Raw genomic sequence first — 15,304 nt, 5'->3', positions numbered from 1 at the left:
CAGTCCCCTAACTTTATCACAGTGATGATGCCGATATTTATTGAGGACCAACAACATGCCAGGCACCTTTCTTGCCTGGAAAGAGCTTGACATGTATTTTCTGGCAGACCATTCACAACAGCTCAGTGAGGTTTGGTAAATATTATTACCTTCGTTTTAGAGATGAGGAAAATTGGGCACAGCGTGGTGGGGTAACTTGTCGCAGTTCACACAGCCAGGAGGATGAAGAGCCAGGCTTTGAACCCAGGCCGAGTAACTCCAGAAAGAAGTTTATTACCAGGTTCCTGAGAGCTAGTTTGGGGTGAGGCAGACTGGAAACTTTTCAGACCCCTACCTTGACTACAGGTAGGCTTGGCCACATACAGGGTCTCATTTGACACCAGCGAGCTGTGCTCAGTGCAGTGTTCACTAGCAACCCCAGGGCAAAAGCCTGGGTGGGTGTGAGACTGTGTGTATCTGAATCTCACAAGTCTGGTTGTGAATCTGTGAGTGTGGTGGTGAGTGGTTGTTGTATTATAGGGCTGGTTATTGTGTGAGTCCTTGTGTATAGGTGAGCCTGTGTATATATATTTGTGTCTCTGTGGGTCTCTCAGATCTTGTTTCTTTGTATCTGTTGCACAATCACCCTATGTTCATTTTGACTCTGTGTGTTTCTTGCCTCATTTCTCATGTGTGTGTGTATATGGGTGTGCCTCTGAGAAAGAGTGTATGCATGCAATCTGGTCTGCGGGCCTGTATCTGGCTGCTCTCTTACAGTTCTGGTATGTGTCTGGATGTGTGTATGTGTGTAAGCTTTCTGTACATGGAAGTGTAATTTGCACTTGTGGGTTTGTGAGTCTGGTGTGATTCTGTATGTGATGGCATATAGCTGTTGACTTACAGGTCTGGTCTGAGTTTGTATAGATATGTGCTCGTGTATGTGTGTGTGTCTCACAGGTCTGAGTGAATGACTATGTGTGTATTTGCTCCTGTGCCCCTCTGTGTGTTTTTGCCTGTAACTATTTGTGGATGGTTCAGAGAATCATCTGTGTCTGTGTTCTGTGTAACAGTGTGTGCATGTCTTGTACAGGTGAATCTGTAAACCTGTATGTGTGTGGCTGTTCTCTCACAATTCTAGTTTGTGTCTGGGTAGATACACACCTTTGTAAATCTGTGGGTTTCACAGGTCCAGTTATGAGTGTGTGTATGCTGTATATGTTACTCTGTATGTCACTCAGTGTGTCTGTGTGTACCTGAAGTGCTCATCAGTGTGTGTATCTTTATGTATCTTTGCTCCTGTGTACATATTTATGTCACTGTGGGTCTCATGGATCTGGTTGTGTGACTGTAAATCAGCACCATCCCAGGGATTCCATATTAAGTGTGCTGCCCACTCATATCTCTGCCTACCAGTCCTGAAAAGTAACAAGACAGTAGCTACAGGGATGTGTCCAGTCTAAAATAAAGAAGTGGATTGGAGGATGCAGTTGCTGCTTTCTACTGACTGTAGAATTCTGGAGCTGTGAAAGGCATTTAATAGAGAATAGGTACTGTAAGACTCTTAGATAGAGAGATATCCTAGGTTACTTTCTGACTCCTGAGGGTCATCCATGTGAAATCCTGAGGGCTGATTAGCAGGGCCATGTGAAATTCCAAAGAAATATGGGTGTATATGCCACTTTAAAAGTAAAAATCTCACAGTGTATACCAATGTCAACTTACTATGTTATATGCCTGAAAATAATATAATATTGTATGTCAATAATACTTGAATTTTAAAAAACTCTTTAAAATGGGAGATTTCACAGACAAAAACACATGAATAATGTCTTATTACATGAATGTTTGGTGTTATAACCTAAATACCTTCTCAGAGTACCTGTATAGGTAGCTTGTTATCAGACTAATCCTCTTGCCAATAGCAGCTACAAACTTGCACAGAGGAATGAATCTCAAGCAGATAGTGGGCTAATGACACATAGTCCAGAGTTTGAGGGCTTCCAGAATGGTTCTATTATTTAAATACATTTTTTAAAAAAATGTTTAGGAGCACCTGGGTGGCTCAGTTGGCTCAGTTAATATATATATATAAAACTCACATAAGCAAAAACACTTTGGAGTTCTCAGTAATTTTAAGAGTATAAAGAGCTCTTCAGTTCACTGAAGAATTTTAGAAATATTTATTAATTCATTAAAAAACAATAAGCCAAATACATGCTGTATTAGTTTCCTAGCACTGCTGTAGCAAAATACCATAATGTCTCATTGCTCTGGAAGCTAGAGATCTGAGATCAAGTTATCAGTAGGGCTGGTTCCTTCTGAGGATTATGAGGAAGAATCTGTTGAATGACTTCCATAGCTTCTGGTGGCTTACTTCAATTTTTTGCATTTCTCGGCTTATAGAAGTATTATTCCAATCTCTGTCTTCATCTTCACATGACATGCTTCCTGTGTGTGTGTCTGTCTCCAAATTTCCCTTTCTTATAAGGACACCAGTCATGTTAGCTTAGGGCCCACTCTAAAGACCTCATTTTAATTTGACTGCCTCTACAAAGACCCTATCTCTAAGTAAGGTCACATTCTCACAGATCAGGCATTAGGATCTCAACATATGAGTTGGGGAGGGGGCACACAGCCAATAACAAATTTTAACATAAATGACATATTTTAAAAATGAAATAAAAAAACTGTATTTTCCAAAACAGAAGTAGTGAGAAGAGTGGCACCATTTGACTTGTGTGTGTGTATGCAAATCTCCTTAATATAATAGAAGACAGCTGGATCTTCAAAAGTGCTTCAGCATTCAATCTTTTGTGATATCACACATCATATAGATTCTAGAAAACTACATTGAATGCTTATGAGAATATTCTTATAATAAATGTTTTTATCCTGTGGATCTCTTAAAAGGGTCTTGAAGAATTCCAGAAGTTCTTATACCACATTTCACTTTGAGAATCATTGATCTAATGCATATGTAATTGGAGTCTTAGAAGGAGAGGAAAGAATGGAGCAGAAGAATTATCTTAAGAGATAGCAGCCATATTCCTCCCCACTCCCCCAAACTGAGGAAAGACGTTAACCCTGAAATCCAAAAACTTCAGGAATTCCAGAAAGGGCAAACATAAAGAAGAACCTAGTGAAGGGGCGCCTGGGTGGCTCAGTCGGTTAAGCATCCGATTTCAACTCAGGTCATGATCTCGCAGTCTGTGAGTTCGAGCCCCGCGGCGGGCTCTGTGCTGACAGCTCAGAGCCTGGAGCATGCTTCAGATTCTGTGTCTCCCTCTCTCTCGGCCTCTCTCCCACTCATGCTCTCTCTCTCTGTATCAAAAATAAATAAAAACATTTAAAAAAAAGAACCTAGTGAAACCTAGTGAAACTGCTGAAAACAAAGGATGGAAGGCAAAAATAACAACAAAGGACAGTCCAGTAGGGAAACAATAAAAAATAATTACAGATGACTTTTCATCAGAAATGATGGCAGCCAGAAGACAATTAAATGAAATCTTCACAGTGGTGTAAGAAAAACAAAGAAACCCTACTTGTCAACTAAGAATTCTATGTTCAACAAAACTTATTTAAAAGTTAAAAGCAATACATATTGAGATATTTCAGAAAATCAAAACCTGAGAGAATTCATTAAAGGCAGTATGCAGATGTCAATGAATTTCTTTTGGATGAAAGAAAATTAAAGTTTTTAAAAAATCTATAAATTGTTTAAGGCAAAAACATAATAAAGTATTGTTGGGTTTATAACATATGAAGAAGTAAAATAAATTGCAATAATAGCATAAAGGGGAGTAAATGAAATTATAACTTTGTTTTTTGTAAAGTAGTATAATATTAATTTAAGATGTTGTGATAAATTAAAAACACATATTGTTTTTTTTTTAATTTTTTTAACGTTTATTTATTTTTGAGACAAAGAGAGACAGAGCATGAATGGGGGAAGGTCAGAGAGAGAGAGGGAGACACAGAATCTGAAACAGGCTCCAGGCTCTGAGCAGTCAGCACAGAGCCCAACGTGGGGCTCGAACTCATGGACTGTGAGATCATGACCTGAGCCGAAGTCGGACGCTTAACCGACTGAGCCACCCAGGCGCCCCTAAAAACACATATTGTAATGCAACTGTTAAGAAATATGCAAGACGTATACTTAAAAAGCCAACAAATGAGATAAAATTGAACCTTAAAAATTCCTTGATTCATCCAAAGAAGGTATAAAAGGTGAAGCAAAGGGAACAAAGAAGATAAGGGACAAAGACATAACAAAGATAGTAAACATGAAGCAAACTGTTCCAATAATTAAAGTTAGTGGACTAAACACACTCTCTAAAAGGCATAGATTACTGGGGTGTCTGACTGGCTCAGTTGGTAGAGCATGCAAGTCTTAATCTCAGGGTTGTGGGTTCAAGCCCCACAAAGGATGTAGAGATTATTTAAAAATAAAATCTTTTTAAAAGGCAGAGATTATCATTCTGCAAGAAAAATTAGATGCAATTATATGCTCTTTATAAAAGATACCCTCTAGTTATAAAGACACAGAGAAATAGAAAGGAAAAGGATGCAAAGAAATTATTTTGTGAAAAACAATCATCACTAGAAAGATGGAGTGGCTACTGAGATCAGAAAAAGTAGACCTAAAGATAAGGAGTATTACCAGATATTGAGGACATTTAATAATGATAAAAGAGTGTGTTCTTCCTGAAGACATAATCCTAAATGTTTATACAGCTAAAAATATAGCTTCAAAATACATTAAATCAAAAATTAAAATTTAATAAGTACATTAAATAAATATTTTACACAAGTAAAAGAAGAAATAGACACATCTGCAAACATTTCAAGGAGATTTGAAAAATTCTGTCAGCAACTGATAGAACACATAGGCCAAATAAAAAAGAATTCGGAGAATTAAATAATACCATTAATGAACTTGACCTAATTGACATGTACAGAGCACCATACCCAACAACGGCAGGATACACATTCTTTTCAAATTAATATGAAACATACATCAAGATAGACTAATGCTGTCCTGTTAAACAAGTTTAATAATGTCAGCATAATTGAAATCATACAGCGGATTTTCTCAAAGCACAATGGAATTAAAATAGATATCAAAGGCAAAAAAATAACTAAAATATCCCCAAATATTTGGAAATTAAATAACACTTACAAATAACCATGTATCAAAGAAGAAATCATAAGGGAAATAAAATATTTTTTAGTTAAAACAATTTGGCGGGGTGGGAAAATAGGTGATGGGAATTGAGGAGGGCATTTTTGGGGATGAGCACTGGGTGTTGTATGTAAGTGAAGAATCATGGGTATGTCCTCCCCAAGCCAAGAGTACACTGTATACACTGTATCTTAGCTAACCTGACAAAAAATTGTATATAAATTTTTTAATGTTTATTTTTGAAAGAGAGAACACAAGTTGGGGAGAGGCAGAGAGAGAGGGAGACAGAGAATCCAAAGCAGGCTCTGTGCTATCTGCACAAACCCAACATGGGGCTTGAACACACAAACCTGTGAGATCATGACTTGAGCTGAAGTCAGACGCTCAGCCGACTGAGCCACCCAGGCACCCCAGGAAATAAGATATTTTAAGATAAATTATGAAAATATATTTCAAAATTCATGAGATGCTGCTAAAACAGTACTTGGAGGACACTCATATATTAGAAAAGAAAAAATGGTTAGAAAACATAATTTAAGCTACTAAAAATGACAAGAAATGAACCCAAAGAAAGTAAAAAACAAGAGCAGAAATCAATGGAATACAAAACATATGAATAATGAAAATCAACAAAGCCAAAGCAGAATATTTCAAAAGTTGAATAAAACTGGTAACCCCCTGTAAAACTGGCCAAGAAAGAGAGAAAACACAAATTACCAATATAAAGAGTGAAAGAGGAGAGACACCTATACTTTCGGCATAAGGGAGTATTATTAACAAATTTAACAACAAATTGCCAACAAATTTGACAACTTAGATAAAATTAACAATTCCTTGAAAAATCGATCTTACCAAATCGGACAGAGAAAAAAAAATCTGAATAGCCCTATAAAACAGAACAAAACAAACAGAAACCCTCTAAAATTATAATTTAAAACCTTCTTAGAAATAAAATTTCAGACTCAAGTGGTGAATTCCACTAATCATATAAGGACTAAATTATACTAGTTTTTCAGAAAGTATTTTACAAAACAAAGGGGGGAGGGAACACTTCCTAGGTCATTTTCAGAGGCTTAATAATCCTAATGCCAAAATCTGACAAGAACATTGCAAAGAAAGAAAATTACAGAACAATGACGCAAGAACACAGAAGTGAAAGTCTTCAAATATTAGCAAATCCAATCCAGCAATACTTTAGAAAGGATAATATATCATGACCAAGTGGCGTTTATTCAAGGAATGCGAGTTAGTTTAACATTTCAAAATCAGTCAATGTAATTAGCTTAATTAACAGAGTAAATGAGAAAAAAATGTCCTCGATAAGGAAAAAATCATTTGAGAAAATAAGACATTTTTTATGGGTAGACATGGACAGGCTCACTTTAAAATTTTAACAGAAAAGCAAAGGATCAAAAAAGGTTGGGATTATTTGGAAGAAGAATGAAGTTGAAAAAGTTATGTGAAAAAGTTGGTGTAATGAGGGTTTGCTAGTAGTAAGGCAAATTAGATTGGTAATCTAAGACTGAAAGTTTCCCCTGACAAACTTGGTTTCTAATGTTGTGTGTAAGAATTAAAATTTCACACATTGCCTGAACATCTTTGAGCCACACAGGGCCCCCCAGGCCAAAACGTGGATTCCTCTGCTCTTGCCAACATGCTCCTTGCCCTACAGGAAAGGCTCCTAATCCAGGTAAATCCAGGTAAAGGGGAGTAAATGAAATTATAACTTTGTTTTCTGTAAAGTAGTATAATATGAATTTAAGGTGTTGTGATAAACTTTGTTTATCACAATGTAGTTTCACTATCATTGTCCTATCCTCACCTCACCCTGCCAGCCCATGAATTATTCACAGGAGCTAATCACATTCTCTGGTAGAAACCAGGTAACAGCTCACTCTCTTGCTGCCTCCCATTACTCCTAATGGTTTGCTCTGTTCCTGAGTGCAACCTACGCGTGGTGTTTATGTGCTTTCTTTCCCTCAGCTGTGAATATATGTGAGTAATAAACTTCTTTCAGGCATCAGGCCAGTGTCAGGTGTCATGCATTTAGCTGTCATATTATGCAGGGTGGGGGATTTCACTCTCACCAATGGGAGAAATAGGAGGTTAACTTAACAGCGTTTGCTACAAAAATAATCAATTAGAGAAGACATAAAATTATCTTCAGAAAAACACTTCTGCCTTCTATTTTTCAGGAAAAAGATACCTTCTCTAGTTTTTGCAAAACAATTCAATTACAAAACAAGTAAGTTCTCTATATGGTACAGTTTAGGACTATTGTGTTGCCTAATTTACAAGCTTTGCTTTTTTAAAGATATTTGTATACAGTGTAGAATGTTGACATATTATAGTTTATTATCCACACCCTCAAGTTCAGGAAATTTATTCTGTAAAGGGCTAGATAGTATTTTAGGTTTCACAGGCTTGTTATTATCTGAATTGTGTTCCCTCCAAATACATGTTGAAGCCTGCTATGGTCTGAATGTTTGTGTCCTACAAAACTCATGTTGAAATCCTGACCTCTGGGCATGTCGGTGGCTCGGGTTGGTTAAGCATCTGACTTTGGCTCAGGTCCTGACCTCAAGGTTCATGAGTTTGAGCTTTGCATCAGGCTCCATGCTGACAGGCAGAGTGTGCTTGGGATTCTCTTTCTCCCTCTCTCTCTGATCCTCCCCCACTTGCACGTGCTCTCTCTCAAAATAATAAGTAAATAAACTTAAAAAAAAAAAAAAGAAATCCTGACCTCAAAAGTAATGGCACTAGGAAGTGGGGAACTTTGGGAGGTGATTGGGTCATGAAAGTAAAGTCTCATCAATAGGATTAGTACCCTTATAAAAGAGACCCCAGAGAGATCCCTCATCTTTCCCACCATGTGAGGTCGCAACAAAAAGATGGCCATCTATGAACTTGGAAATGGACTCTCACCAAACACTGACTCTGCCAATAGCTTGACCTGAGACTTTCCACTCTCCAGAACTGTGAGAAATTTCTGTTGTTTTAAGCCACCCAGTCTACAGTATATCTGTTACAGCAATCTGAACAAATTAAAACAAATCCCTGAACCCCAACGTGACTATATTTAAAGACAGGGCTTTTCAAGATGTGATTATAGTTAAATGAGGTCATAAGGTGGGGCCCTAATCCAAAAGGACCAGTGTTCTTTTTTTTTTTTTTAATTTTTTTTAACGTTTATTTATTTTTGAGACCGAGAGAGACAGAGCATGAACGGGGGCGGGGGGCAGAGAGAGGGGGAGACACAGAATCGGAAGCAGGCTCCAGGCTCTGAGCCATCAGCCCAGAGCCCGACGCGGGGCTCGAACTCACGGACCGCGAGATCGTGACCTGAGCTGAAGTCGACGCTTAACTGACTGAGCCACCCAGGTGCCCCCAAAAGGACCAGTGTTCTTATAAGAAGAGGAAGAGACACCAAGGATAAGTGCACAGAGGAAAGGCCATGTAAGGACACAGCAAGAAGATGGCCATCTCCAAGACAAGGAGAGGAGACTCAGAAGAAACCAAACCCACTGGCACCTTGATCTTGGACATTAGCCTCCCAAACTGTGAGACATTAAATTTCGGTTGTTTGAGCCATTTTGTGATGTTTTCTTATAGCAGCCCTAAAAGCTGTACAAGCTATACAGGCTGTGTCACAACTACTCAACTTTGCCTTCATACAACGAAAGCAGACATGGACCATGTATAAACAAATAGACGTGACTGTGTTCCAATAAAATTTTATTTATAAAAACAGGTGCAGGCTGGATTTGGCCCAGGGGCCACAGTTTGCTGTCCCCTGATCTGTGGTATTTAAAGCTCCATATATAGGGGCGCCTGGGTGGCTCAGTCGGTTGAGCGGCCGACTTTGGCTCAGGTCATGATCTCGCGGTCCATGAGTTCGAGCCCCGCGTCGGGCTCTGTGCTGACAGCTCAGAGCCTGGAGCCTGTTTCAGATTCTGTGTCTCCCTCTCTCTGACCCTCCCCCGTTCATGCTCTGTCTCTCTCTGTCTCAAAAATAAATAAACGTTAAATAAAAAATAAATAAAGCTCCATATATATAACAGGGGACATCAGATTTGAAATGTGAGGCCTCCTCCAATAAATATAGCATCATTTATAGATTTAACAGACATTACTTCTACACCTTTTCTAGAAATTCAGCATGATGTATAAAAAGATTTAACTTTCATGTGTGACTTTGTGGTTTTAAATATATATTTTTTAATGTTAATTCATTAAAAATTTTTTTGTTATGTTTATTCATTTTTGAAAGACAGAGAGAGACAGAGTACAAGCGGGGGGGGGGGGGGCCCGGTAGAGAGGTGGGGTTTGCACAGAATCTGAGGCAGGTTCCAGGCTCTGAGCTGTCAGCACAGAGCCCGACGCGGGGCTCGAACTCACAAACCACGAGATCATGACCTGAGCCAAAGTCGGACACTCAACGACTGAGCCACCCAGGCGCCCCTAACGTTTATTCATTTTTGAGAGACAGAGACAGAGCATGAGTGGGGGAGGGGCAGAGAGAGGGAGACACAGAATCTGAAGCAGGCTCCAGGCTCCAAGATGTCAGCACAGAGCCCAATGTGGGGCTCAAACCCACAAACGGTGAGATCATGACCTGAGCCAAAGTCAGGCGCTCAACTGACTGAGTCACCCAGGTGTCCCGTAACTCTGTGGTTTTAAAGATATTATTTATAAGGTCCTGTCTCAGTATTTTTCCTTTAGCTTTCAGTAAGAGGTCATATTACATTAAAACATTTCACACATTTTTTGCTTTTTTAGTTTTTCTTAATGTTTATTTATTTTGAGAGAGAGAGAGAGAGAGGGAAAGTGGGAGGAGCACAGAGAGAGACCAGAGACATAATCCCAAGCAGACTCCATGCTGTCAGTGCAGAGCCTGACACAGAGCTCAATCCCACGAACCATGAGATCGTGACCCGAGCCCAAATCAAGAGTCAGAAGCTGAAGTGACTCCACCACCAGATGCCCCTACTTTTTTAGTTTTATAATGAGCATATTAGTATTGAATACATGAAGTAAAATATTTTCCATAATTGTATTTGTACAATTGTATTGTTCCATAATTGTATTTCTCTCTTTTATTAATATATTCATGTTGATTCATAGGGGCACATGCACCCCAATGTTTATAGCAGCACTATCAACAATACACAAATTATGGAAAGAGCCCAAATGTCCATCAACTGATTAAAGGATAAAGAAGATATAGTGTATATATACAATGGAATATCACTTGGCAATCAAAAAGAATGAAATCTTGCCATTTCCAACAATGTGGATGGAACTAGAGTGTAATTATGCTAAGCTAAATAAGTCAGTCAGAGAAACACAAATATCATGATTTCACTCATATGTGGAATTTAAGAAACAAAACAGATGAACATAGGGGAAGGGAAGGAAAAATAAGATAAAATGAGAGAGGGAGGCAAACCATAAGAGACTCTTAAATACAGAGAACAAATTGAGAGTTGCTGGAGGGGATGTGTGTGGGGAGGATGGGCTAAATAGGTGATGGGTATTAAAGAGGGCACTTGTTGGAGTGAGCACTGGGTGTCATATGTAAGTGATGAATCACTGGGTTCTACTCCCGAAACCAATACTACACTGTATGTTAACTAACTTGAATTTACATAAATAAATTAAAAATAAAAATAAAAATATATAAAAATATATATATAAAATATATATATATATATATATATATATATATATATATATATATATATATATATATTCAAGCTGAGGAACACCTGTGTTTATGCTGAAATATTTCCCACATTAAAAACATTTGCTGAATTTCTCTCCAGTCAGAATTTCTTTGTGATTGGCACATAATAAAGGTTCCTTTCTCTTATGAATCCTTTGATGTTGAGCAAGATATGCATTTACAGTGAAGGCCTTTCCACATTCCTTACATTGATAGGGGTTTTCCCCAGTATGCATCCTCTGGTGTTGAGTCAGATATGCACTCTGACCAAAGGTTTTCCCACACTCATTACACTTGTAGGGTTTCTCTCCAGTATGAATTCTCTGGTGTTGAGTAAGATGTGTGTTCCATCAGAAAGCTTTCCTGCATTCATTACATTCAAAGGGTTTTTCTCCAGTATAGATCCTCTTATTTGAATAAGGGATGACCGATGACTATAGGCTTTGCCACATTCAGTACATTCATAGGGTTTTTCTCCAGTATGTGTTCTCAGATGTAAAGTAAGCTGAATGCTCTGGGTAAAGGCTTTTCCACATTCTTTACATTCAAAGGGTTTTTCTCCAGTATGAATCCTCTTGTGTTGCATTAGAGATGAGCTATGACTACAGGTTTTACCACGTTCAGTACATTCATAAGGTTTCTCTCCAGAATGAGTTCTTAGATGCAGAGTAAGTTGAATGCTCTGAATAAAGGCTTTGCCACACTGATTACACTCATAGGGTTTCTCCCCAGTATGAGTTTTCTGATGCAGAGTTAGATGTGAACTTTGGCTAAAGGCCTTCCCACACTGATTGCATTCATAAGGTTTCTCTCCTGTATGAATCCTCTGATGTTGTGTGAGGTGTGTACTTTGGCTGAAATCCTTTCCACATTCACTACACTCATAGCGTTTTTCTCCAGTATGAGTTCTCTGATGTAGAATAAGAGATGAGTCCCAGCTGAACAACTTCCCACATACACTACACTCATATGGTCGCTCTCCTGTGTGACATCTTTCATGTTGTATAAGGTGTGTTCCCCTGCTAAAAGATTTATCACAACTTCTGCATTTGAAGGGCTTTTCTCTAGCATCAAATTTCTGATATCTAATAAAATATGACTACCCTGGTGTTGAGCGAGATCCAAACCACAGCTAATGTATTTCCCACATTGATCACGTTTGTATGGCTTTTCACTTGTGTAGATTCTCTGATGATTACTTAGATGTAGGTTATGTGAAAAGATACTGTTGTAACTGTCATCTTTACACATTGCTTTCCCTGAAGGAATTGTACTTTGAGTAACAAAGTTTGATCGCTGTCTAAATTCAAATCCATTATCTTCACGAATGGTCTCCTGAGTCAGGATTTTCTTATGGGTAAATGCCATCTGCCCTGGATGGCTTTCTAAGCAGCCAAGCAATTCTGGGACTTCTCTGGTGGAGTAACAGATTCTATTTCTTTTACTTTTATTGATTATCATGCCGTGGGAAAATTCTTCAGAAATTACTTGCTTCAGATTTGACTCTGCAGTTCTATATCTGGTCTTTTGGCCTGAAAGAAATTTTTAAAAATGGAGGATACTTGACTATTTAGAGAGACAAAAAGTGTGACCTAGTCAAAGCTACATATAATATGTTACTATTACTTTCATACTTTGATTTTCCAGAGGTATGGTGCTTTGACTGATTTCAAATGTTATGTGAACCAAGAGCCACTGTACACAGGAGCAAGGAAGAAGTGAATAGGGACACACACATGGTTACAGGGGTGCTGGTAAGTGAAATGAATGAGGACTGCTGTTCTGGAATGACTAAAGGGGGCAAACTGGGACTGAGAATGGACAAGGGGGCAGCAATTAGGGGAATCATGGGAATAAGGACCAGCAGAAGAAAAGCAGATAAAGGTATAACCTGAAGTCACTGTGTGCCTGGGTCATTATGAAATGTCACCACTAATCTCTCAGCCTCTTCTCCTTATTTGTCCATCTGGTAAGCTGCCACAGTTAACTTCCCTGAAACACCAATTCACCAGGTCTGTAAGGATGGTCCTCTTGCACCCATTCTCCTGCTGCTTTCAGAGGCAACCCATGATCACTGCTGAATTGACTAGGGAGGTCACAAAGTAAGCAAGTTATGGGCAAAAAGGACTCACGCAGAATCCAACACAGGTGAGGAGGTGTGAGAAGAAACAGAGGAGCCAGGCGAAGTGGGGAGTAATTATGGAAAGTCTTGCTGAAATTAATGCAGCAGGAAGCAGAAAACCACGGTGTGGATTCTGGCAGGTGGTGGACATTCCTAGTAGACTTACCTAACATTCAAGGTAGATTAAGAGGGAAATGATGGTGACCAAACAGATGACAGGAAAGGGAGGGAGGTGAAAGCAGCATCACTGACCACAGATGGGCTTCTCTTGAGAGGGCAGAATGCCTGGCAGCACGGGGGGCGGGGTGGGGGGGCACATCCAAGAAGAGGGAAGAAGAAAGTCAGTGCAGGGTAGGAGGGGCCTAGACAGAAAGTAAACCCCTGAAGGGGCAGGGCTCATACAGGAGAGGAGCGGGAGGGGCAGGAGGCAGCTTCTGTGCAGGGACTGTTTTGGAGGCAGCTCTGATTTCCCCTGGGGATTTCTCTGTTGTGATTCTAGAAATTTCCAGCTTCCTGGACAGCCTTCTGTGTGAGCCCCCAGGCCTCCTTCCCATCTCTTCACCTGGAGAGGGGTCCCTAGGAATGTCCCTCCACAGCATCCATGGCGATTCGCCTTGCTCCAACTGGGAGATCACATCAGGTTTGAAATCCTGGTACCCTGCCCGAGAAAGATAAGATGTACAGGTGTTGGGGCCAGTGACAAGTGTGTGCCCAGGGGCTGCCCCCTTTTCCCTGTCTTCAGGAACTTTGCAGCATGAAAGATGGGTGACGCCAGGGTGGGGGTGGGGGCAGCCTCAGCCTCTTGCTTCCTACAATGCAGAGGATACACAGCAGAAATGCCCTGGGTCTGTGTCCTCTGAACATCAAAATATAGCTCCATGGTTCAGAGGCCTCAGGTCTGGATAGAGAAGAGAGAACACACTCCTCATCCACGAACTCATATTGGCAGAGTTGGTGCACACAGGCCTTCAAGGATTGTTAGTAGACTGTGCCTCTGAGAGTCCAAAACCCCTTTCTAGTCTCTGTTGCATCTTTTAAAATCATACGTATTGTCATTATAATCTATTATATCTGTGTTTATTTAATATAAAAAAATCACTTATTTAAATTACTTGATATCTCCCCTCTTCCCATCAGCTAGGCAGACAACCTGAGCAGATGGCAACTGTGTCCCCTGTCCTTTCCAGGGTGCTGCCTGGTGCTGCCCCCCAGGCCAGTGCAGATGGTGGGCCCAGGGCCACTCTTAACCAGGGAAGCCAGGCTCCTATAGTTCTCCAGCATGACCTCTTGGTACAGTGACCTCGGAGTGGTGCCCAGATGCTCCCACTCCTCCTGGGTGAATTCTACAGCCACGTCCTGGAATGTCACTGGGTCATGAGGTGTTACACATGGAAGTGTTAGGCAGTGGGAATGTGAACACCAGACATTTAGGGAGTCTGGTTCAAGCAACAGCAAGACACCAACACTGAGTCTATGACGATATTCTCCTAGAAGTTCTAGTTTGTGCAGTAAGAAATTCCAGGAGAGTAATGACAGCTAGACAGTTGCGAGAATTGCTGGACTATGAGGTCAAGGGCAAAAACAGCAAATTGTAGACGAATCCATGGAATATGCATTTATTCAGTGTTACAGACTGAATTGTGTCCCTTCCTCCCAAGTCATATGTTGAAGTCCCAACCCACAATGTGACTATTTGTAGATGGGGCCTTTAAGGGGACAATTCAGGTTAAATGAGGTCATAAGGCTGGGGCCCTAAACCAATGGGTCCTTGTAAGAAGAGGAAGAGACACTGGGAGTATATGCACACAGAGGAAAAGCCATGTGGGGGCACAAGAAGAAGGGGGCCATCTACAAGCCAGGAAGAGAGCTTTCACCATAACCCAGCCCTGATGGCATCTTGATCTTGGACCTCCAGCCTTCAGAACGGCAAGAAAATGAATTTCTGTTGTTTAAGCTGCACAGTTGGTGGTACTTTGTTATGGCAGCTCTGGCAGATTAACAGAGTTGAAACATGTGCATTGAGCAGTCTACTGTTTAGGGACATATGCGGTAGGACCATAAAGAAGATCAAGAAAAAGATTCCTAGAAATTCCAGGGTAGAAATTATATTTGAAGGAGGAGGGAGAGGGATGTTGTTTTTAAGGTGAAGCGATAGATAAAGAGGAAGTATGTCTATTAAATAATTTGGAACAGGACAAGTTACCGAAGAAAGGCTGGTCAGGGCACAGCACACGAGAGGGGACTTTGTGCTGTGATGTGCAGAACGATGCCAAAGGACAGCTTGTTTGTGGCTCTG

Source organism: Panthera leo, chromosome D3 (genome assembly GCF_018350215.1).
Source record: "Panthera leo isolate Ple1 chromosome D3, P.leo_Ple1_pat1.1, whole genome shotgun sequence".
Classification (NCBI taxonomy): Eukaryota; Metazoa; Chordata; class Mammalia; order Carnivora; family Felidae; genus Panthera; species Panthera leo.
Note: the sequence above shows the minus strand (reverse complement) of the source record.